This window comes from Malaclemys terrapin, chromosome 1, assembly GCF_027887155.1.
Source record: "Malaclemys terrapin pileata isolate rMalTer1 chromosome 1, rMalTer1.hap1, whole genome shotgun sequence".
NCBI classification, from domain to species: domain Eukaryota; kingdom Metazoa; phylum Chordata; order Testudines; family Emydidae; genus Malaclemys; species Malaclemys terrapin.
In genome coordinates this window covers 221,076,694-221,102,878 of record NC_071505.1, presented here as the reverse complement: position 1 = coordinate 221,102,878, position 26,185 = coordinate 221,076,694, and the positions used below count along the sequence as shown (strand labels likewise).

Here is a 26,185-nt window from a genome sequence, read left to right as displayed (position 1 = left end):
CTTGGATAATGAAAGCACAACTTCTTTACAGCATATTTAGCCTGAGATATGATGACATGGGAGTCTGGTGGTTATTTTTAGAAGGATTGGAAACCATGAGCTGCAAGGACTTCTCTCACACATGTTCTCTGTGATCATAAACATAGCAAGTACTTTAAATTACACAACCACATTCCTATGTAATATACCGGATGATAAACATAACAGGTCTCACAAAACAACATTACCTTTCACCTAGCCTTGGATCCCCCGACTTTTCTAAACAATAATGTGTACATAGGAAAAAAACAGATATTTTTGCATTGTGATATGATGTTGAACTAGCCAAAGTATAGGCTCAAACAGATAATTTTATGTCTCTTTTTGCTGGGACCAACTAACTCAATGCAGTTACATTACCTCCAACATAGACAGAAATAGCAGCTAATGTGGTTCACTGGGTCAATGTTACCACATTTTCTCTTCCATGGGAATTTTGCAGACCTATGCATATGTGGGAAGAACTTACAACAGAGCCTCATTTTTACCTTCATACATTAAAGAATGCTGTTGAGTAATGAAAACTAATGAAACAGAGTTTGGACAGCACTATAGCAGAGAACCAAGGAGCCATAGTAACTGCTCACTTAGATTGGTTCCTTCATGACTGGGGTACCGATACTGAAAACCTTTACTCACAGAAGTAGTCACACTGAAATCAGTGATGTGAAAATAATAAACAGTATATTGCTCTACAGTCTGGAGTTAAACTACTTTTCCATCTTTAGAACCACAGCCAGAAGCCTAACCTGATGTGTCAGTTTGCTGAAAACAGATCCTGATGCCAAAAGATAATGCATCTAGCCATTTGGCAGCACTGAGAGTTATTGCTAGGAGTTGGGAGGAGTAAGGACTCCAATGGTAGGTGATAAGACTATACTAATTTAACTTCTGTCCTCCTAGAGAGTAGCTCTAAGTTACACTGCTAACCCTGGGGTCACAGTATCTAGTGGTAGAATGCAGAGAGATAGAAGAATTATGTTTCCCTTGCTGCCAAAATTGTTAGTATTCTAAAGAAAGGTAAACTTGCAAAATGTGCTTGATCTTTTAGCATTTCCCTGTAATGGTGAAGTCAAAAGTCTACAACACTCTAATATTTAGCCAGTGAGCTTGACATTCATTGGGCCCCCATGACAGATTCCATCAGTGTCTATTTTAATAGATGTTTCTGTTTTGAAGCCACAAAGAAAACCACAGTAACAGCTCACTTCCTAATCCAGTTCATTAATGCTAGGAAACTGATCCTCCAAACCTTTATTCATACTGGTAACCACATTGAGATGAGTGAGCCGGCTCCATGAGTAAGAGCTAACCTTGTGAGTATGGTTTTGCAGGATTGGGCATTGGCACTTCATTACTTAATAAGAGTGGGCTCTGTAACTGGAACAACAGCTAAGTGTGTAAAGTGTATAGAATCTACACATTCTGATTATGATGCAATTATCAGTTTTGTTTCAGCAGCAACAGATTAGTAAATCATTGTATACAGACATCCATAGGCTATAAGCAATAATAGCTACAGAGGACCATTTTAGCAAAGCATTCAGAACTCAATAGGGAAACTTGGAATAAAGAAATGAATAATAGTAAAAAAAGACCAACACTGCTTGAAAAACCAACATACTATGTCATGGACCAAGTTTCTGGTTCTCTGTCAATCACTCCAAAAACTGATGCCAATCATTCTCCAGTTCCCTAGTCTGTGATTTTTGACTGACCACAAAAGAAACTTTTGTTTGTAATTATGGACTTTGCAATTCATCTGAGTCACAGGAAGGATTTTCATAGCTTGCCTGTGGAATAAGCATGGTATGCCCCAAGCTGTGTTCACGTATCCTCAAGCAATTCAAGCTAAAGTTTCCCACGATGATATGAAAGGAAATAAAAGATGCAGACAAACACAAGTCATTATTCTAAAAATAATGTGTGGGGCAGGGGGAGGGAAAGGATAGCTAATATTTTTTTCAAATAAGAATCTGAAAACTGCCTCTTTGAGAGGGTGTAATTAGACTATATGTGAATCTGTGTACTTTGATTCCTCTGAAAGATTCCTTATTTTTTCTATTTAGCCTTGTATTTATCATCTTACATTATCCACAAGCACTTTGGTAAGAATAGGTGTCTAATATTAATGTCCTTGTTGAGGATTTCTTTGCAATTTCTTTTAAACTAAAACAAAATAATTAAAAAAATTCAGCTGGTCATTTTGGACTCCCCTCCATCCCCTCCTCCCCACAGCTTTTTTTTTTTTTTTTTTTTGTATTTCTCATTTTCACCTTCCTTAGAGAAATTTATTTGCTTTTGTTTTGTTGTCAGAGCAAGTGTCCCCTGTTGTCTAGGTTGAGCATGTGAGAAGTAAGACTGTAATATATGTTCCTCATGCAAAACCCAGGAGAGGTTTGGAATTAATCCAGAAAAGTGAGAAATCTGAAAACATCAACGAAGAACAAACATCTCAAATTTAGCATTTAGATGAAAGCTTTCCCCCCCAAATTAGCTTTCTATAAATTCAAACATTACTGAAGAGCTGAGTTCCATTTATTTGTTTATTTTTACCAGCTTTGCAGAAAGAGAGGCTAAAACAACTTTGATTAAAAAATAGCAAAGATATTCTACGGAAACTGGCCCCTTTACTGTAAACAGTGCCTCTTTGCAAACTAAGCAGCTGTACAAAGGAGAGACAATGCAGGGTGTCCCCAGCATCATTAACCAACTTCCCTTCCTCTTGAAACAATCACTTCGATAAAGCAATTACAACAGCATCATGGAACAGTAGAACAAGGGGAAAAAAATAACCTTACCAGCTTCTCCTACAGTATATAGCTGAAAAGAAAACAAAACCCCAGCTGCTGTATCACATGCAATTGGTCTCCCAGAATGAATTGACTGAAAGAACTCTGAAAGGCTAAAGTCTTTCGTACCCTGTGTTTAGTTTCTCCTCAGCTCCCTCTCTCCGAATCTCCTCACAAAGCCATTCTCCTATTCCCTAATCCTCACACAGGAAAAAGCACACACCAAATGACTTCAGCAGAAACCATTCTCCTGGGGGGTGGGGGGGAAAAGAGATTCTGCTGGCATTCAACCATTGCAGTATGTTAATCCTCAGAGAGGGTATCCAAATAAACTCGCCTACACAGTGTGGTCATTTGGACATCAGGCACCAAATGCCATACAAAGAGTGCTTCTTGACAAGCCATAAAAAAGTGTGCATCTCCATTCATCAACATCTCAGCTACTAATTTCTGAAATAAATACATCCCTTGATACTTCTAAGAGTTCCCTGTTTACATCTCAGTTAAAGTCTATTAAAGAATTAGTCTTTTTTTTTTAAAAATTAGCTACCTGAATTTCCTAAGGCTGCTAATGGCTCTAATTTTTGTTTATTTATTTTTCAAATAAAGACCCTGGAAAAAAGATAACAACAAAGATGAAGTTAAAAAAATCCTAACAAATAATATCAAAAATGTATTAGGAATCACTGAAATCAACGGTGAGTTATTAAAACATCTAAACTTCCTAAAATGTTTTTAATAGCTACAAGCAGAAAAAACTATTATGTAAAGTTTACTTTGACACCGACTTCTAACTACATGTAAAATTACCTATATTTGGTTTTCCCAGATAATGCACCTTGAAGTTATGCCATATACATCAAATCTCATCCTCAGCATATTCTTCATAGTTCAAGAAGTCTTTAGAGCTTTGTTCAAAAACATTGTTGTTTTAATTGGAAACATAAGTTTTACCTGCCCATCTCTCTCTGAAGCTCAGAAATAAACAGCTGCCACAAAACAAATCAAAAGATGTGGAAAAGCAGATGGTACAATTCGACAGCTTAAATGTCGGTTTGTTAGTCTTCTAGTAATAATTGATAAGGATACTTCCCCCCTGCTTGTTCCTTTTCTCAGCAGCATGCCATTTGTGCCTTTCAGACAAAATAAATAGACTTCAAACCACCAGCTTCACACACACTAACACTTACCAATGCTATTTCAACCTGACACAGGCTTACTTTGTTCTTCTGTGACCCTGTACAGAAACCTGAGGTGACGGTTTGATGGATGAGGTTCTCTGTTCACAATATAGGTTGTGACTTCATTAGCTATGACTCCCCCCTCACCCATCCCATCCTCCATTATGGCTTATCTAGGGAAAAACAAAAACAAAAAGCTACTACACACAAAACAATTTTAACAATGAAAATGAAACAAAACCTATGTAGCAAAGGCTGAGACTTCCTTTTGCTACCTCACCAAAGTTGTGAGGGTGTTTGTTTGTTTTGCTTTGGTTTTTGTTTTCTCTACATTTTTCTGGGATTGTTGTGGAAAAGGCTGTGGGAGTAAGAGGTGACTAGGGAGACATTACAAGGAGGAGGGCTAGTGTCAGTAGCACACTACATAGCTTATTTTGGCCCAAAAAACCAGCATCATCAGCCAGGAAGGAAAGAAGGAATTTTTTTGTTTCGTGTACCATCAAGGGCACTTGAACGATGACCTCTGTCAATTTCTCTTAGCTACTAATTTAATGGCTTTACCAGGAACCTTGGACAGTTGTGTATTTCACTAAGGCCCCCATCCTGTAATATGATTTGTGTGGCGAACTCTTGCACCATACGAAGTCCCAGTATGGGATTGCTTATTATCATTAAAATGTAACTGTAAAATATCAGAGGAACAATATGTACTAAAATTTAATTTAGTGGCACCATACTATTTCAAGCATAGATTCCACACTAAAATGAACTTTTAACATTATAGTTAACTAAGTTATTTTATTTACAGCTTTCATAGATTTGTTTTACCTCATTGAACATCCGTTTCTACTTTTCAAGATCTCATGCAGCATCATTGCCTCACAGAATCATCTACTGGTAAAATGGATATGGAATTGCAGTTTCATATTAGAACCATAAGATACAGGGCTTTTGCATCCGTTCCATATCTAATGTCAGCAGCAAAATGATATGCGTTTCTTCACTCTGAGCGCTGCCACCATCCCAGTGAAATAGATGAGACACTTCCATTCCAATAAATTCTCTATAATTTTGGGGTCAATCCTGCAAATACTTAATCTTGTAATGTTACTCAAGTGAAGGAGATACCCAATTAATTTTAGTGGGACTGTTCATTTCTATCTATATGTCTAACTTTGTTACTTATATGACCATTCTGATAGGACTGTAGCACCTCAGTCTGTAATGTTGTCGTCACAACATTCCTGTGAGGTAGGGAAGTGCTATTAGCTCCCATTTTACAGATGGGGGACCTGACGCACAGTGAGTTTATTTGACTTCCCCAAGGCCACACAGAAAATCTGTGCCAGAGCAGGGAATTAAACCTAGGTCTCCCGAGACCCTAGCTCGTGTCCTGAATAAGAAGTCATCCATCCCAAAATAGCTCACATTTGGTTATATTATTTGAGGAATTAGTTACAAACACAAATATTAGCTTATGGTTTGTCTGAGAACTGGTTGAGCATTCACTGTCCATTACCCACACCATATTGTTGGCCACCTAAGTCATATGCTATTGTTTCTGTTCCCTGATGGCATGTAAATTTTTTTGTAAAAATGAGTCTTTTCGAGTCACAAGTTAGCCACAAACTTTTGTAACATTTAGATTATTCTGTTGATATGAAGCTTTTCAAAGTGACTCTGATAACATTTCTAGTGAAAACATGTATTCAGGTGAGTGTTCCTGATTTTGTTTTCTCAAGTTCTAATGAACAGAAACTTGTTCACACAAATGTTCAAAGACAATCAAATATATGGAGTGATTAATACCAGCAAAGCAAAATTGATGGGCTTTATATAGTATATTTTATATTGATATGTTTTGTTTCATTCACATAGCTCTATGTGAGTGAAACTCATCCCTGTGTGGAGGACCAGCACAAGCATTACATACAGTTAAGTCCCACTCATTTTGAGGGTTTCAGTGGGACTTAAGCAGTACAAGGCCTTTGCACTGACTCTCTGCATGGGGTGAATTTCACCACTTATGTAGATGGCTTTCAGAAGTTGCACTTGTGAACCATTTCTCTCTCTATGGCAGCTTTTGAACTGGTCTCATTGGTTTCAGGATCTCTGACATTAGGATCTGGGAACTTGCTGTCTCTAAAGAAGGAAATGTCCCAAACTATAGGTACACCAACTTAAGAACCCAGTATTGTCAACTTCAAGAGATCAAAAATGAGCTGGACCCCCTCCCCCCCCCAAAAAAAATCAGGAGACTGGCCCCCAAATGAGATTTTTTTTTAAAGTGTATATTGTGTTTTTAGGTCAAGTCTCTGAATTTTTGAACTCCCCCTGCCCATCCCAGGGTGTGTGCATGCAACAATTAGTGTTGCCCACTCTCCCACATGTACTGGATAAGGTGATTTTGGCCCCTGCTACAGGAGCTTTCACCCTCACATCTGCCCCTCTCCTGCCCAGCAATTAATCCAGTGCCCCAATCCCACATCAATTCTGTCCCCACCCAACCCACCTCAATTCAGCTTCCCCTCAGTTCAGTCCTCCAGCCCCCATAACCACCACCAGCATCAGTTCAGTCCCCCTACCCCATAGACCCTCACCACCTTCATTTCACCCTCCCAGCACTCACCCCATCTCTTCAGAACCCACCATCAATACACACCCCTGCACCCCATCAGCTCCCACCCTCCTTACTTCAGCCCCCCTGCAGCTCCCAGGCCATAGTTCAGCCCTCCCAGCCTCACTCCTGCTCCTCTTAGGATTCTGTACTATGCTTAGGCTACATCTATGCTTGTGCGCTTCCCTGGTTACGTATCCATGTATTGCTAGCAGATGTTCCCCATATGCATACCAAGTGTCCACATATGCCAAGGTGGGCACAGGTACATGCTGTGCACAGGAATATACCAGTGTGCTGCATACACACTAACCCTTTTCAGGATGGCATAGTAGCACCAACCCTGAAATGGCAGTATCCCAGAGTTCTATTCAACACAGGAGACTCTGGGAAGTGCTGGCACTGTATGCCGCCTTCACACATTTGGCAACAGCAGCTCCTGGCCATTTCTCCGAGCTGTGTTGGAGACATGGAGCAAGTGTATGATGATGTGGTTCTGCTCCTGTCCAAAGCACAAATGCTTGTGTGGTTCAGCATTGGATACTGGGCAGAATCGGTCCATAAAAATTTGAGATGGTGAAGATGACTGACCCAGAAGGAGAATGAAAATCTCCAGTAGTCCCAAGGAAAGTGCTAAGTCCCAGGATTGCAACAGAATGCCTATGGGTGGACCACCATTTCTGATCCCAGAAAACCGGTATGGTGTGATGAGACCAGATAGTCTTGGAAACCTGGGATGATGACCAGTGGCTGCAGAACTTCTGAATGAGGAAGCAGACCTTCACAGAGTTGTCTGAGCAACTTGCAACAACCCTTCAGTGCCAGACCACTTTGATTTCAGAAATCCATATCAATATATAAGTGGGTGGCTATCACCCTTTGGAAGCTGTTAAGCCTTGGCATCTACTGATCAGTTGTAAACCAGTTCAGCTCTCAGGGAACAGGCATACATTGAACAAAGAGCTAAAGGGATTTATAACAAGAAAAAAATGAGCCTTAAAAAGGTTAAATTCACTGAGAAAAGTGGGTAAACCATGTCTGTGGACATGTCAGGAGAAGGGAAGGGCCAGGAGACATAGAGGGGTGGGGGAATGCTGCAGAATATTGTGCAGGGGTACAAACATGGACATCTTCTGTGTGGGTCAAGGGACGAACACAGGTTGGACAACAGGGAGTGGATCAGGCTCCTTGTTCCCTCACTGAATGCTTGGGGGGTGGTTTCTCTGTGAGGAGTTTCAGTGGAGAATGATGTGTCGGGCATCCAACATGCTCCTTCCCATTAGGGAGCAGTGGGATTCACCACTTCAGCAGAAGGTTGTGTGACAGCTAGAGAAGGAGGAGGTGAAGCCCATTCCCATACAGGAGCGGCAGCCACCACGGGAGGCAGACCCCAAAAGTGTTCTGCCACCAGTTGGATGAGGACCTGCATGATCCCCTTCTCTCTGTGCATGCTCCCATTGCCGGTGCTGCATCTCCATTTGTTGAAATGCCTCATCGTACCTAAGAGCCCATTCCTCCCTTTCCCCGAGAAAGTCAAAGTGCTCTTGACTGCTATCTATGCCATGAAGCAGGTCTTCCTCTGCTACCTCTGTGGTGCTGCTACTGACCAACCACTGGAATGGTTTCCTTGTTGGCATTGAAATATCCTACCAAGTTAAATACTATTTCATTTTTCCTTGAGTGGTACCTAAATCCCCCCACATAACATAACTGTGCTGCAGAAGGCCACAATATTGATACTTTTTAGGATCCCGGAAATGCAAGTGTTACAGCCTCTTTTCTTCAGACTACTTATGCAGCCCATGAGGAAGAAGCAGAGGGTAAATATGGTAAGATACCGGTGTTACTTTTATTAAAATGTTGTAATGTTTGCAGTTCATCAAGGGATTGGTTGGGGTGTGGTTTGGTTCCTTCAGGGGTAACATTACTAGTCACCTTTCTTTTCTTTAAAGGCTGGCCATCACTTGGAGAATATAGCAGTTTTGAAGGTATTGGAATGGAAAAAAGAAATGTGCTTCCTAGTACCATAGTAGACTAATGGTGACCGCTCCACCTATTGCTAAGTGGAAGGGTTGGTGATATACGAAGGTGAACCAAGCACATTTGCCCTGTCATTAAGCCTGAAGAACCATCTTGAATTTCTGCAACACCAAAAACATACTGAATTATATTTACAGGCCTGAGTGGCAATTCAAGCGGAAATTGACTATTCCAAGGTAGAAGACGGAGTTCCCCTGGAAGAGGACAGGAAACATCCACTCAACCCCTAGCCCCTCCACATCACCAGATGATCTGGCCCATGTCCAGCAAGCAGCATTGAAAGGGACATGGAACACCGAGAGTGACTCCAGAAGTGTATTTTCTTCCCTGAAGTTTTGGATTAACCGCACATGGCAATTGCCTCTCCCCAATAAGGGAAACAGCATTGTGTTTATGCAACTGCCTAAGTGGATGCTTCACCCACCCCCCTGCTTCTCCCAACTTTCAGGACAGATGCCAGAGACTGGGAATGGTTCAAAACATCTGAAATAGTCAGAAAGAGAATGGACTGCTTTGATTTTCCTCAGCAAACAAACTGTTCTCTTTCCCTTCCCTGACCTAGGTGAGCCTGCACTTAAGCCACCAACCACCCCCATTCCCTTTCCACATGGCTCCCACTCATAAGATGAAGGAAAGACTCGGGGGCGGGGGGGAGAGAGGGATGGTGTTGGGTTTTTGCACAACCATAATTGTCATGACAATCTGTTCTTTTCCCACCGGGGCGCTTTTAAAATCCGCCCCCGCCCTCCCTTCTCCCGGCCCCTTTTCACATAGCCCAGGGATTATCGTTATCAGTAATGGTCAAGAAATGCATAGAGACAGAGGCACAGTGACTGCTCATTAATAAATCTGTTATAGCTTCCACTATATGCTTTATAGTGGTTCGTGGGATTTACAACCGTGTGTTGCTCCAGGACTATGTCAGGGCAGAGCAGGGAGTGGATCCTGTGGGGAGAGGGTAGCAGGCATGTCGCACCAGAGCAAGAGGGGATATTGTCAGGGAAGGTGGGTTTCCAGCAGTTTAGCCAAATTGATTTTAAAACCTGATTTTACTTAAAGTGAAACATTTCTGTGTAAACCAGCCCTAACTTTATTCTAAGACATAAGGGAGTCATTGAGACTTTATTCTCTAATATGTTCGGGAGGACAGAGCAGTCAGTGACTACAAAGATAGGCTGCAACTCAAACAGGCATTAGAACACAAACATTCTTTACCAGAGCAGCCTCTATTGATGTTGGCAAAGATTTAAAAAAGCAGCTTTCTTCTAACAATGAGTGAATCCCAGTAATGTTAAAAGTGTTCTCACCCCTTACTTGCTCTTCAGAGTAGGTTTTGGAAATTGTTCTATGTGCCTATAGAAGCTGGAGTCTATACTATGGTGTAAATGTTACCTTTTGTGAAGTTGCCATAGAGTATATTAACAGAATAAGAGTTTTGTTTTGTTTTTTTACCAGAATAAAAACTGGTTGGTAGACACCATAGTCTGTTGCTAAAGACATCTTTAATTTGCAAAGGCCTTGATTCCTTATATCCTTAAAGAGGAAAAGCTCCCTCCTATGGTTAATTTGCATAAAGCTGACAGCACTTCTGTTGTAATTCTGCAGTCAACTCTGTGTAGAGAAGCTCCATTTCAAACATACCATGTATTGTATGTCTATCAAATATATCATTACCTTTTTAAAAAAATAACTGCCAATGCAAGCCATCCAGAAGCTGTAGTTGAGTTCTTGATTTTACTGAGATCAAAGGTGAGATTAAGCTTTCATTCGACTACAAAATAAAATTGTCAGTCATAAATGTTCACCTTCCAGCATCATTTATAAACATATTTGAGTTACACTTTCTAATATTTTAATAGCTACAAATGGTTCCTTCCAGGGTAAATATTTTGCCATTGAATCAGGCTATAGAAATTGCAAAACAGAATTAGAGTTCTATTGGCAGAAATGATGAATTTAGTAAGTGTAGTAGGCAAATAGTGTATTGTTAGTATTTGTGCAGGCATGTGAAGTTGACCAAATGAACTTCAGTGCCAGAAACAGATGGATGCTATGATTTGATCTTTACTTATGGTGTGTTTTATTAAGGCTGTAAAACAAAGTCCTAGGATTTAAAACTTCAAAACTTGAATTTATGCAGTGAAAGTGTGCAGTGATTATACTTTCATTTATCTAACATAAATAACAGTGCCCTAACCTCAACACAATCCCATTCCCACTAGCCCAAAGTAGCACAAGCTTGCCAAGAAGGGGAAATAAAAAATCTGTTAGAAATAATATTCAGTTGTTCACTTTTGAATTGTAACAGCTTGTGGTTTATAAACTTCCTTTATTACAATTACAGCAAGTAAACTCTTTCACCAACTCTCCTTGGGCATCTCAGTTTACCTTAGCTGACCAGACTAAAAATGAAGTTGTCAGAAGTCCTTGGCTGAAGTTGTTTTTATGGCAATGATATTTGTTATAATAAATCTTGGAAAATCATGGGGAGTCTGCTTGGAAAAAATATTTCCTCTAAATTCATTATGAACTGGTTTCTTCACTTAAGACTCAGTTGCTATAAACATTGTTCTTAACCTTATTTTCCATTTTAACAGGATTTAATCTGTGTTTTCATTTGTTTGAGTTCAGTATGAATACCTGGAAGTATTACAGAACATGTAACTGAGTATAACAAACAACCTCTTGAGTACTGTAATTTCATTGCAGTACACTCAACACCTGCACTAACACATTTTTCATTAATGGACTACCCTAAAATGTTTATATAACTACCAAGAGAGTTTATTAATGCTCACAAAAATTCTGCTAGACAGCTCGCCCTTTTCAGTAATTAAGGCACAATAACATTTTGGAACTTTGTGTACAGTTCTCCGATGCTAGCAACTCAAATGGCTGGCTGCAGATGACAATTCTGATCATGTGCTAAGTAATCCAGAGTTTTTCCAAACAGCAGATTTACATGGAAAAGTTTTAATAAATGGTCAGCTTTAGCTCCACAAGCTGTGAATTCCACCCAAACATTGAACAAATCTGTAACAAAACCCATGTCTGGGCTGTGAACTGAGATTGCATATTTTAATGCTAGTGTCAACGACCTCTCTTTTTTTCAGACACACAAAGGACCTGATCCAACTCCCACTGAGGTCAATAGGATTATTTTCATTAACTTTATTGAGAATTAAACTGAGCCATAAGAATCCGCATGCCAGTCATCATTTAGACTTAATCCAATTTCCACTGAAGTCAATAGGAGATGGATCAGGCTCTTGGTAAGAAGGACATGACAAGGTGTCGATGTGACACAGGACTGGTTGGGGAAGATCCTGGACGCGCACACATGATCAGCCAGCCTTTGATCACTTTCAGCATCTCAGTTGATCAATGGCTCTTTCAGGTGGCCTGTCAGATGGAGTTAGTGGAAAATGGTGGAGAAGTGCTGTTTTCTATAAAACCAACAAGGACATTACTAGTTTTCAGGCAAACATGGTCAACCCCAATTATAATACATTGTGAGGAAGGCAGAAAAAAAAATCTTTTGGCTAGAGCTACATCAGTCCTCTCAAAGGAAAAGGGAAGACAAAAAGCCTCCATGATTTGATAGCTCTGGTAGCCATCTATAAACTTATACTTGGATATGAATTCTCATAACAAGAACCTAACCTTAAGGAACAGAAATGATAAATTGCAGAAACTTTAACTGATTCTTCAAAAATATGGTTGCCAGCTGCAGCAGCCAGAACAGCTGATATTTCATATGTAGCACGTAAAAAAAAAAAAAAAAATCCACGTCCTGGCACCATTTCCTGCCATTCCTCTAGTGTTAACCACATAAAAAAAAAAACAACCAACTCATTTTTCAAGGCTGAATGTAAACTATAGCTTTAGTTTAAATACATAAGACATCATTAACAAATAAATACATAATTGTAACCAGCCATATGTACTAGTCCCCCATATGGTCATGTGCTCATATTGGCCCAGAGCCTCAAAGGTATTTATCTGCTGGAGGATCTGGGCAATTGTCTTCTTCCCCATTATATCTCTTTCCCACCTCTGCCCTGTGTTGTTACCTCCTGTTTCTCATCCTAACTTAGGGCCAGATTGACCCTGATCATTACAAGAGAGTGTGCAGGTTGAAGAGGTGCAGAGAACTTTCTGTCTATGTTTCATGCAAGGGCCACGCAGAATAACTTTCCTTATACTCAGAGAAGTGCTCCCTTGGAAGTGTGGGTCCTCACAGCTCTATTCTTCCCTCCCACCCACCTCCAGGCCTACACAGCTGTCCAACAGTATACTACACCAGCTTCCAAGGCACAATCCCTCCCCAACCTTTTTCTGGGGTTTTTACTGTCCCTTACTCATGGAGGTGCTGCATAGACAAGATTCTAAGTTCTTTGGGACAGGAAATCAACCATACACATCACTGGAGAGATAAAAATAATATTTAAAGTACTGTACAATGGAAATGTACATTATCAATTCCCATGCTGCAATAGTTAATTTTACATTTGCTTTCCCCAAGCATTTCCAGAGTGAGTAATTGCTCATCCAATCAGGCAAGAGAAACAATACCGTGTAAATTCTGTTGTCACAACTAAGCAACACACCCTGAATTTTGAATGGCATGCACAGAGAAAGTTGAATTTATGAAATTTTTCACTGAGCAATTTCAAACAATAAAATCCAGAAAATGATGATCTATGTATGGTCGGAAGTTCTGCTAACAGAAAGAGAAATAATTTATTAAATTGATTCATTATGAATTATAATTCTAGGAGCCAAGTTAAAAATCTGGGATGGTTAACTCATTTATGACAAACTAAGAATCAACACAAGTATTTAATCTTTTATTGAAATACGGAAGAAATAAGATACTTTTGGTTTTTAAGTTATACATATCTTCATCACTAATGCTCTGCAATGCCTGATCAGGTCAGACCTAAAGGCATTATACTACAACCCTTACTCATATGAAAAGTCTCACTGAAGTCAATGAGAATACCCACATGATTAAGGCCTAGCCTACACTAGGAAATTAAGATGGTATAACTATGTCGCTCAGGGGTGAGAAAAATCCACACCAGAGTGATGCAGTTAAACCAACCTAACCCCTGGTGTAGACAGCGCTATTTCGATGGGAGAATTCTCCCACTGACCTAGCTACTACCTCTCAGGGAAGTGGATTACCTTCACCAACAGGCGAACCCTCCCCTCCCCCACCTGCCACTGGTGTAGGTAGTGTCTTCACTGAAGCACTACAGTGGCACTGCTGCAGCATTTTATGCATAGACAACCCCTAAAGATTAACCATACCTGCAAGAATCTGGCCCCAGAAGCCACTTTGCTTCTTGTAAGTAATGCGGCCATTCCAAATTCTTGCTGATGAAACCCAACAATATGTATTGTCTCATTATGTACAACTCCATATGCACCATACACGGTGATCATTAAAGCAACATACAGTATTTCATTGTCCAATGGATGTCCCACCACCTTTATATCTGAATTGTCAGGAAAAGATGTTAGTATGCCTCTGCCACCTTTCCTGGAGGGTATTTCACAGAGTTAAAGAAATGGATTTGCCAATACGCACTCTATTTAAATAAGAATATACTGGAATATGCTCTTTGGCTGTAACAGTAGCTCCAAAGACAAAATGATTTCTTCTATCAAAACCCCTGTTGCTTAAAGTCCTGGTTTGAACCTTCCATTCTCATTGGAACTTCGTTGAGAGGATTTCAAGTGTGTTGGCAGAGGTCATCCTCCCTGAGTGACGAGGTCAGCTCCGTGCCCCAGAAGTGTGAGGGTTCGAGGGGAGGAGTGAAGGAACCTGAATACTATCCATTGTGATTGTAGGCTGATATTGAGTCCTGCTCCGGCTGAACCCTGGAGATCAGCATTACACATCTGACAGCTAGAGGTCATTTACTTTTGTGGCGATTCTTTTAGAAAGGCAAACTTTTCTCTGGTGAATATTTGTATCAATTTAACAGTCATCGGGACAACGCTAGTGTCTAAAAATGAGGATATTTGGGGGAGGGTTGGATATGTTTTCTAAGAGCTGCATGGAATTTGGAATGGGCTGAGACTTATGTTTTGTCATAGGAACAAGATCAAAAGTTACCGTGAGTGATTCTTGTAAATATGTGGGGTATGAGAGTGATCCTGTGGAAGGATGGTCTGGAGGCTAAGACACTGTACTGAGATCTGAGTTCCAGCTCTGGCTTTACTACAGACATAGTGAGCTTGGGCAAGTGCCAGTCTCTGTGTTTTCAGTTACCCATCTTATAAATTGAGAGAATGTTGTCTCACAGGGTAGGCACTGTCAAGCTAACTCCATTAATGCTTCTGAGGCATGCGGCTACTATGGTGATTTGCACCATAGAAAAGCCTGGGAGTCTATAAATAAATCATGTGGATTAATGAGAAGAGATAACATTTGCAGGGTAGAGCTGCATAGCTCACAGTTAAACTTGGATATTTTTATTTCTCTGTTTTTGATTTATTTAAATGGAAATAATCAAGAGGCTACAAACCCATTATGTCTGATAATACAAGAACTAAGGTTGTTGGTGGGACTGTTTTCACTCTGAAGTTATTTAGCATTTTTATTGTCACACCAGGGCAACCAATAGGCATCTTTTAAAGATTATTTACACAAACCAATAGTGAAGTGTGGTGTCAATAAAGGCTGTTCATCGCTGTAGCTATATGGGTGTTCCTTTCATTGGTATGATCTTGTCACTGAATGAAGAGAAGTAATCATAAATCCCAAGACAGATTTTTGGTATGTGGACAATATCTAGCCATTTTACTTATACAGAGGTGTTTTTAATTATTTTTAAAAGGATTCATTTACAATTCAGTAAGTCATTTAAATCATATAGGGCACTACTGTGTGGCTTTCAGAAGAGACATAGAACTGATGTTCCAGCCATCCTAAAATATATATTGTAATTAACCCACTACTGTGGTTGTGATGATACTCCAATGCTCTTCAGATACCTGATAGCATGCCAGATGTTCCAAGACCTTGGGAACAACTAGTCCCCATAGAGTCTAGTGCCTGATGGCTTACCAATGAGTATTAATACACACAACTTTAAGGAGTCAAGTATCAAAGGGGTAGCCGTGTTAGTCTGGATCTGTAAAAGCAGCAAAGAGTCCTGTGGCACCTTATAGACTAACAGACGTATAGGAGTATGAGCTTTCGTGGGTGAATACCCATTTCTTCGGATGCATGTAGTGGAAATTCACCCACAAAAGCTCATGCTCCTATACATCTGTTAGTCTATAAGGTGCCACAGGACTCTTTGCTAACTTCAAGGAGGGGATTCTTTACTAGGCCAAGCAGAAGGACAGGAAAAAAGCACTCGAAGCACAAGTCTTAGAAACTATGCATGAAATCTTGGCCTTACGGAAGTAAATAGGAGTCCTACCATTGGCTTCCATGGGGCCAGGATTTGCCCTATGGACAGTGCAAACGGAGTATAAAGCCAGTACCTCTGGCTTCCTTTTGTCTAGTACTCCAGTTTTGTTGTAAAGCTCACTCCTCTCTGGTCCTCATCTGGTTCCTTTGGCATCCCATGATGGTCATATGGGGGTGGGGGGAAAAGAAGGGAAGACAAATTTTAAAAAAGGGAAACTTTCAAGCTCTAACAATGTCTCATTGAAACTTTGGGGCAGAGGTGAAGGAGTGACAGCAAAACAACTGACTTTCAACCATGCCATTACAAACTTAATTTCAACAACTAGAAAAATAAATAAATAAATCCAATTACAATTTGATAGTATTAATGTAGCAAGTTGCTTGTTGGCATCACTCAGACCTGAGCTGTTTTCTGCATGGCTGCTATTCATTTGGAATTTGTTAAAGTAGCTTTTCAAAGTCATTATGACACCGTATCTTCACTCCCACATCAATTCCAGCCCTTCCAGCCTCCTTTTGCCAGCCTGAATCCACCACCACAAAAAAAAAAAAAAAAAAAAAAAAAAAACCTTAAATTTGACACATACATTAGTTAAACCCTGGGCTCTGAACAATGAATGAATTCAGCCTTCCCTCCTCCTATTAAATACATTCATTCTGGACTCTCCTCTGCTCCTTTAATTGGTGAATCTTGGTTCTCCCCCACTCTCCACTGAGCTCTTTTCTGCTTCTCCTTTAACAAACGTTGAACTCCCATTAGGCACTGCTGCAGTATAAATGTTAAAATAATACAAGTGTGATACTTAACAGGGAAATAAAACAGTTTTCCCTAGACATCAGGCTAAATTTGGCAGTAATGTAGTTAATACAATGAGATAGATAAGGGTAAATGACCTCACCCTTCACACATATATACAATTACTAAAGTATTTGTGTGACTGACAGTGATTGCAAAGAAGAAAGGACATGAAAATGGAGACCGGTAAATTCCATCCATGGATTTGGCAGATGTAATCAAATAGTATTATAATGCATGGGAGAGGAAGGGGACACTTTGCAACATACTGCATTTCCCCATAGTCCTGATAATCAGTGAAAATAAGTCACAAATACCACTCTGGAAGGGTGACTGCACCCTCTGCAACTGTGGCAGAAGCATGTACATACAACTAATGGCCATGGTGAGTGGTTGGCAAATGATAGCATGCCATAGAATGGTAACAGATGGATTCAATCATGCATTTAGCAGAAATATGAAATGTGGCTGCGGATGCATGGGACACTTAAAACAGCAGTAAAATAGTGTTTCCCCCAGATCCCTGGCTAGACATCAGGCACTAACACAGTTATTACTATGAGACATCACACAATTAATAAGCAACTGGATTAATCAAGCTGTAATTAACAGAGACATGAAATAGTCTGTGTGTATATGGAGAAGAAAATACATCTATATATACACAGAATATTTCATCCCTGAATTCTTCCAGCCAGAGTGCTGGTTCTCAACAATAAATCACACCAAATGCACTAAGATAGCTGAGAACAAACACACTTTTATCTCTATTTTAAAAGCCACTTTTGAGTAGGAGCTTTAAATAAATAGTTTTTAAAATAAATGCTGGCCTTTTTAGTAACAATGTAATCTACAGTGGAAAGTCATTAAATCTAATAGAAGCCAGAGCGCCTAAACAAAGATATATAGGATAGACTTTAAAAGATAAAATGGATATTTTTTACTTTCCTTCCTTCCAGTCCTGACCCTCCACAAAAGCCATTACTTTGACTGCAATTTTATATATGCCCCACCATGTTACTGAAGTTATTAGTGCTAGAAAAAGCATTTTCACTTACAATAAAACTTCTCTATACATGATCCTGCAGTAAAATTATAATCCTGTGTTTTTACTTCATTCTTAGTGCCATGAAACTGACAGTGATATCACACATTCAGGGGTCGAGTTTCAAAGAAAAATACACAATGAACAGATGAGTGGTGAAGCTGAAACCCGTTATTTAAAACAGCAAAACTTAGTGATTGCCCTGTTTGCTAAGTGGTGTTGTGAAACACACTCATATACACAGGAAAAAAAAAAAAAACATGTTTAGAAGTAGAAAAAGGTGCATTAACTAAATGGTTTTAAAAACTGGTTTATTCCACTTGCTTTTATTTCATCAATGAGGATTTGGCAAAAACATGTTTTACCCATTTAAAAAACAAACAAACAACCCCATACATTTTCAGGACTAGGTAGACAGGTGCAGATAACACTGAATTTTCTAAGGCCCTGTTCAAACTAGAAAAAATGAATTTTTGGTAATTAAACTGGTGGGATCTAATGGTGTAGACATAAATGGTGCAGTGTTTTCCATGGTAGCCATGCTGGTTCAAATGCAATACTACCATGCAATCGCATACATACTGTTCTGTCTCACTGCAGTTGGACTATACACTGGTAATTATGCCACAATTCCTAAGACAATCTCTGAAGCAGTGGCTTGGAGAAGACCAGACAAGTCACCTAAGCAGTGGCCCCTATACTATGGAATAGAAGAGGGATGGCTGTATGCTCTACTGGGATTATTACCCTACTCTGTTCACACTAGCAATGCAACATTAGTGTGATACACTGTACCCCAAAGCAACACCCTGGGGCACCCATATTTACCATGGTGATATGATTATGATATGTTTTATACAAAATATGCCTTGTAAGGTATCATTGTAAAAGTCTTAACCTGTTGAATATCAATATCCTGTTAAATTGTACGTGAAGATATGAAGTTTTGCTGTGTGTGTTACTGAAATATGTTGTGAAGTTGGAAACAGCCACAACCAGCCTTTCACTACAACAATGGAGAAGCCAGATAGTAGTGTGGATTCCCCTTAATGAGCCTAGAACACTAAGGACTATCACAGGATCTGTATACAATGAAGGCTTCTCAGAAGGAGCATGTAAACAATGAACACTGCTTGACTCATGTCATAGCAAATGAGCTTTCCAGCAAGCTGGAAGAACCTATACCTATCTATCTCATAGAACTGGAAGGGACCCCAAAAGTTCATGGAGTCCAGCCTCCTGCCTTCATTAGAAGGACCAAATACTGATTTTTGCTTCAGATCCCTAAGTGGCTGCCTCAAGGATTGAGCTCACAACCCTGGGTTTAACAAGCCAAAGCTCAAACCACTGAGCTATCCCTCCCCTCTGCAGGGGAGGTGACATCATTGGTCCTCATTCCCCACACAAATCAACACCTGGAAACATGTCTATAAAACAAAGACTGAACTGGGGAGTTGGTGCCATGCTGGAAAGGACAATCCCTTGCGCAGTAAGGAACTATACCGTCAGGTGAGACACTGCTTGATTCAAATCCTGTCTAGTTTATAGAACTCAGATTGTGATTTTACTTTTATTTCTTAGATAACAACGTTATTCTGTTCGCTTACTACTTATAATCACTTAATCTTTCTGTAGTTAATAAAACTGTTTTATATTTTACCTATGTAAGACAGTGTGTTTTGCTCAAAGTGTTTGGGGAATCTATTCTGGAACAAGAACTGGTGCATGTCCTCTCTACATTGAGGGAGGGGCAGACTGGGTAATAAACTTACACTAGTCAGGCTTCTGACCAGGGCAAGATGGTTTAGCTATGGGGTCCTAGGCTGGGGACCTATGGAGAATTGCCTGGAGCCTCTCTAGTGTTGACAAGTTTCAGAGTAACAGCCGTGTTAGTCTGTATCCGCAAAAAGAAGAACAGGAGTACTTGTGGCACCTTAGAGACTAGTCTCTAAGGTGCCACAAGTACTCCTGTTCTTTTCTCTAGTGTTGGTTTCACAAGTGGATGGCAAGAGCTTCATGTAACTCAGCAGGCTGTATCCCTGCCTGTGGATGGCAATATAAGTTCACAAACCTGGAGAGGTTTGTAGCTTATCACAGTGTGAGAAAGAGCCTAGGTTGGTGAAACAGAGGACTCAGCAGTACCCCAGTTCTAGGCTGTACCCTGGGAAACCAGTCATGATTGATAACAGGCAAAGTGAGAGACCAAACTTGCCATATTTTTTTCAAAGCAGGTCTAATCTAGTTGGTGGCAGGAATTCCTGTTAGTCTTTGGGAGTATTTTTGGTGTGTATGCAAGGTGTGCTGAAGGACCACAAAGTGGTTGGCATAACAAATTCCTTAGTTTTGACAGGATTTAAATGTAAACTGAGCCAAACAGCTCAGTTCTCTCACAAGTTGGAGAATAATAAACTAATAACCTGGTTTAAGCTTAAGCATAACACATTTTCCATAGTGAGAGAAAGGACTTTAACAGCCTAATTATAAAGATTTGCGTGTGTGTGAATAATCTGAGTCTCTGTAATGGAGATTACTTTAGCTTCAGTTTTCACTATAGTAGCTTTTTGTCTGTGAATGTTATATTAGAGAGCCTCCTAATGAGGTCTTCCTGTATTTGCAAGGGGAAAAAGAGGGAAATGATTTTTCAATTAGGGAGACTTCCTCAAACATATCTTCAGAGGATCTGTCTCCTGAGCTCTGCTTAGATGTAAGGCAGGGAGCCAATAGAAGAATTCGAACTGGTTAATGGAACAATTTCAAGGTACTATTTGATGCTTACATTTTTAATACAGCTGCCAAAATAAAACAATTTGAAACTGTAATTACAAAACTAATAAAACACATTTCAAGGCTTATTAAATTAAACTAAAGACACAGAACATGGCTAGAATCTCAGGCATATGGATTCCATCTTCTAGGCTGCTCTGTACACTCTGCATTCTTCTTGGATCTCAGGAATACATCGCTGTCGCAGGGTGGGTTTCCCTCTCCTTGTGTATTTCGCAAACAGCCCTCCTGCAGGCTCAACACCATGTGTTTTATTTATATCATCTTACACAAGTTTGTGTCCCTACAACATAAGGCATACTCTCTAGACTTAGGGCAAGAGATCTCACTTTTCATGGGCTTCTTATGCCTTGTCTATGCTACAAAATTAAGTCAATCTAAGTTAGGTCAACATTCAGCCACCACAGTAATTACTGTGGTGTTTCATGTCCACACTACGCCCCCTCTGTTGGTGGTGCGTGTCCTCATCAGGAACGCTTCCATCAATTTAACTGTGTGGGGCATTGTGAGGCACTGACAGCTGGAGTCCCCTGCCCCTCTGGGGCCCACGGCCCAGACTGTGAGCCCTGTCCTGGTCTCACAGACAGAGCTCCGCCTGTGGGCCCCAGGTTGGCACCTCTTTAATGGCTGGTGACCAGATCGCCGAGGCCCTGCCCCCTGCTCTGCTTCTTCCCCCCCAAGACTGCACCCCACCTCTTCTCCCCCCAGACAAAAACCCCCCCAGACATCCAGGCTTGTCAAATGGCACCCTGACACAAGCTGAAACCGAGACTGTCCAGGTGGAAAAACAGGTAGGTGGTAACCCTGTGTGTGCCCGGGAGTGTCTGTGTAGTAACACAGTTTCTACACAAACACTGCATCATCTTAACTACATCAACCTAAGTGCTACATCTCTCGCAGAGGTGGAGTTATTAGGTCACTGTAGTAGGTGATTTACATCCGCGGGAGCATCATTGCAGTGTAGACAGAGTTGGGTTGAGGTAAGTTGCCTTATGTCAATCTATCTCCATAGCTTAGATAGCATCTGTCTTTCCTTCCAACCTCCCCCTTTCCCTTTTAACTGTCCCCAGCTGTCAAGCTCAATCCCCTTGTTAATTGACAAAGGACTGGGTGATTAGCCAGTTATCTCCCCAGTTTGGCCCCTGAGGGGAAGCTTACAGAGTGGTGAGTCAGCCTTATGCAATATCTACTGTGTCACAATCTACTGTATCAATCACAATTTTATCTGAGATGTGTTTTTGTTTCTGCCCCCCTCCGCTCCCTGGACTGATAAACAGAAGAGAAATACTATTAGAGTTAGAGAGAGGCAAGTAGTATTCACAAAGGGTATGTCAGAGATATGGGGGGGGGGGGGGGGCGGGCGGGGGGTGTGAGGGGAGGAATCTCTTCTTGGCAAGAGAAGAGCTCATAACACATGAAAGGTGCAGCTGAAGTAAGTTACGGAGGTCATTTCTCCATGAATACAGTTACTATATTTTCCACATCTCACATGAACCCACCATAAATTATTTAATGTTTTTTTAAAAAATTAGCTTTACTTGTGTGTGTAGCAACAAATTGCATCTCATGGTTTGGATTCAACTACCTATTTTAAACAGTATAATTTCAGTGAAAATGAGAGACCTTAAAGGACTGAAACATATCACACAAAGTAATTAACCATTTAATTGCTCTCACATACCAGCTGTACCAAACAGACACAGGCATCGTAGGCTATCCAAAGCATGAAGTATGCATGTCCTACTTATTATCAGGGGATGTCTACTTAAAGCTGCAGTACAAAGTTGCAATAGCCTGCAGGAAAAGGGCTAATTACATATTGGCTACTAGTGACAAACAACCAACCTAAGTAATCTATTATTATTTATAATGCAGTAGTGTCTGGAATTCCCAGTCAAAATAAGGGCCCCAATTGTGCTAAGTATTAAATGTACAAAAAAACCAACCCGCAATCCCTGCCCCCTCCCTGACCCTACCTCCCACTGAATTTACACTTTTTTAGAAGATGACATATGAAGGATAGGGGCGGAGACATACAATTTTATATTCCTATATTAATTTACACTTGTTATTACTATGCCAGTTATCCTTACCTGCCCCTCACCTTAGCCATCAATAATTGGAATATTCAAGTTATGGAAAACAAACTAGGGACCTCTTTCATTCTGATTTTAGTAAAGAGTTGTACAACTAATTGCAGGTGCCAACTCTAACACTGACACCTCTCTTTGGTTCACAGGTGCAGACAGTAGACACGCAATTGTTGTACTCAGAGTTATATACACATAAAATTCAGGGGCAGCACTTTTCCCTCCCCCCGAGTTTTGTACCCGAGCCGGGTTCCAGCTTGCTCCATGTGGATGCCCCCAGGTGTGCAGGAAGCGAGTGCTGGCCCTTTAAGACAGATGCACAGCGCTGTGTGTACGTGTGCAAGAGTCACACAACCCCTCTTCTGAGCTGCCAATCAGACGGCAGTTTCTTTGATGTCGACAGCCTTTGCTGGGGTTCCTCTGCCTTGTTTGCACGCACCGCTCTGCGCCGGATGCTCTGTGCTGTGTCTCTCCTGGCCAAAGCCATGGGCTTTCCTGGGGTGGGAAGTTGTGGTGGATTCCTGGATCCTGTCTCTTCATCCTCCAGGTTGTCAATTACAAACCACCCTTCACAACATCCTCTGGTAAAGTTGCTTCACCCCCTACCAAAATCTGAAATGGTGCCCCTGATAAAATGGCAGTCAAAATTGAAGACCACATTTTAAAATCAGGTCCTCGCCTACAAAAATAAATGCATTACCCATTAAGAAACAGAAGGAAATGTATAATTCACATGGAAGATCAGAGCTAAGACAGCCTACAGCATTCTCTGAACCTTAGGAGAGCAAGTTCAAGAAAGATGTTTAACATTCGCAACCTGGAATCTTGCCTTTAACACACTTTGGTCAGGTGACTATATACATGTGTGTGTGTTGTACTAGAATTAATTTCTCCCACTGGGTAGCATGCGTCATTTCATAGGCACTGAGGAAAACAGGGAGCCTGAATGTGCTTCCCTTTCTGGAGGAAGCCTGTCTTCTAAAGTAGTAGTACAGCATTACTGTTATACCCAATATTGCATGAGGTTACATCTGTTTATACATTCAAAAAAAAAAAAAAAAAAAGAAATATGAAAGAATAGAAAACACTGAGTGCAATATACAGTCATAAGACAACATTCATCTTTCTCAAGTACTCAAGGCACTCAAAGGCAGGGATAGTCAATAGGCAGGCCAAATCCAAACTGCCAGATGCTTTTGAAGAGACCCTGAAATATTTTTATGTACTTATCATTAGTGGGGGGGGGGGAGAGGGGGTATTCTTCTCTGGAGTCTGAATCTTGACCAAGAAATTTGGACCTTGACAAAAAATAGTTGACTATCCCTGCTCCAAGGTTTTACTGCAAAGGGATACTGTCAGCTTGTTTAGGCTCCTAAAACGCACTAATTAAAGAAAGAATCTTATGTAGAACCTGGGGATCAAAACTATTTTTACACAGTCATAGGGTGCTTCTTCAGCTACCTGCTATGCCTCTCTACCTCGCCTACTTCCATGGCCCCTCCATCTCAAGCATACCCAAGTTGTTTCCTTTTCACCCCATGTACCTTTATTCCTCAGTCTCCCGCAAACAGAACATGTCACAGACATACTGCAGGAGGAAACTTCTATGTGGCATCTTTCCTCTCCTCAGCTCATCCTGTCACCTTGGCTCCTTTCCCCTCCTCCCCCCATTATATCTTCCCAATTATTGCTAATTGTATCATTAGCCCAGCAATGACCACCCAGGTGGTGGTCATAATCTCCCACCAGAAAGTGTTTAATTGCTTCCAGCCTAGCCTGCAGCCTTTTCCCTCCAGCAGTAATGTCAGTGATGAGGGTGCTATAGCTAGCACTCTGCCCCATACTATTAAAATATTTCAATAGTTTAGTACCCTATGAAACCAAACAATAAGAGGCTGGCTGGTGTTCATTAATAGAATCAGTACTGGGCCACTAATTCATTGACATAGGATGAGGACATGCCTTAAGAGGGTATTGAGGATGGGCAAGAGTTCGAGTTCTTGAGGGAGATGTCAGAACAACAATTTTGATTAAAAATTAGCAGACCCTGTGCTTATACTGAACTTGGAAGCCCAAAAAGCTTTCAGTGCCCGTATAGCAGAGCACAAGATTTGTTGCCCTGAACAGAACCTTTAAATGTTCAGCTGATAGATTTCATGGATCTAGTTCATATTATGATAGAAAAATTATAAGGACAAACATCTTCACAGAGTTTTTTTTTAAAAACATGAATGTTAATTACTGCTAATGTAACCCACACAGCTTCTGGCTGTGGTGCGCTGTCCCATCTAGTGGCACTGAGACCATTTAGAGCGAGTTTATTGAACCTGCTCTATAGCCTTAGCTAAGAGCCAGCTGGCTTTTAGCTCATGCACTAAGTTCCAGAGGTCCCCAATTTGATCCTGCCCATCGACAACCGGGGTCTGTCGGCATTACACTAACATTAACTGGCCGTGTTGAAATCAGATACTTTACATGTAAATAATATGAAGCGAAAACTTCAGAAATTGCTCAGGAAGACTAAATGAAATCAGTTAAAGGTCCTTTCTTTCAACACTCAAAAGAATATTCAAGTCAGACGTTGTCCTCAAGTATTGTATGACACCGTGCAAACGAAACCAAAATCTGCAGATTCCTAAAAGTACTGATAGTCAAGGATACAAGCCAGAGAAAAATTGGATTTTCTGGGAAGGAAAATTATTTTGTGGTCAAGGCACATGATTTGGAGCCAGAAGATCCGACTTTTATTACCAGAACTACAATAGACTTTTTGCTTCTTTCTGAGGCTCTGTTTCCCTAACTGTAAACCATGGGGCTGTTCTGATTCTGAATTTATCCGGATTTAAAATTCCATTTCAAATACTTAGCTGGAAAGTGCTGTATAAAATACAAAGGATTGCAGTATGCTGGCTATTGTTTGTGCACCACTGTTTTCTATTGAGCAGAATCTGAACAGATCATCTTTGTGTCACAAATCTTTATATTTCTAACAGAAGCTCAGACATTACACTGATGAGGGCTATATAAGTAGCTAGGTAAGTAGATGGTAGACAGATAGCTAACGTTGACTCTCCTTACTTCAGATGGGAGTTGTCTGAGCTTTTATACTAGGATGATAATAGTTCTATCCCCATTGCCATTGTGAACACATACTGACACTGTGTAGTCCCTAGTTGGCCACCAATTTGCCACACAGGTATGAGAGGTGAGACTTGAAATCCTGGGACCCTCAGACACTCAAGTTTTATCTAACTGGGAGAATGTAATAAACTTGCTAGTGTTTATTTGTTCCAATGACCTCTTCTGGGTAAAATTAAAATGGCTTAATTGTGTGTGATAGCCCTGTACAACTAATAGAGACTCTTTTTG

General features: G+C 40.6%; 1 protein-coding gene across 5 annotated transcripts in view; it reads right to left on the bottom strand.

The window, feature by feature from the left end:
• Positions 1 to 26,185, bottom strand: part of MID1 (midline 1) — a 335,146-nt gene that overhangs the window by 237,575 nt on the left and 71,386 nt on the right. Inside the window, exon 1 of one of the 5 annotated variants that reach the window (XM_054007946.1) lies at positions 16,176 to 16,195. The exons of 2 other annotated variants lie outside the window; for them this stretch is intronic. The gene's annotated coding sequence lies outside the window, so the exon portion shown is untranslated. Of the gene's footprint in view, positions 1 to 2,840; positions 2,912 to 4,021; positions 4,041 to 16,175; positions 16,196 to 26,185 lie in introns of those variants that run through there. 2 more of the 5 variants (XM_054007922.1, XM_054007939.1) reach the window with 2 other exon arrangements.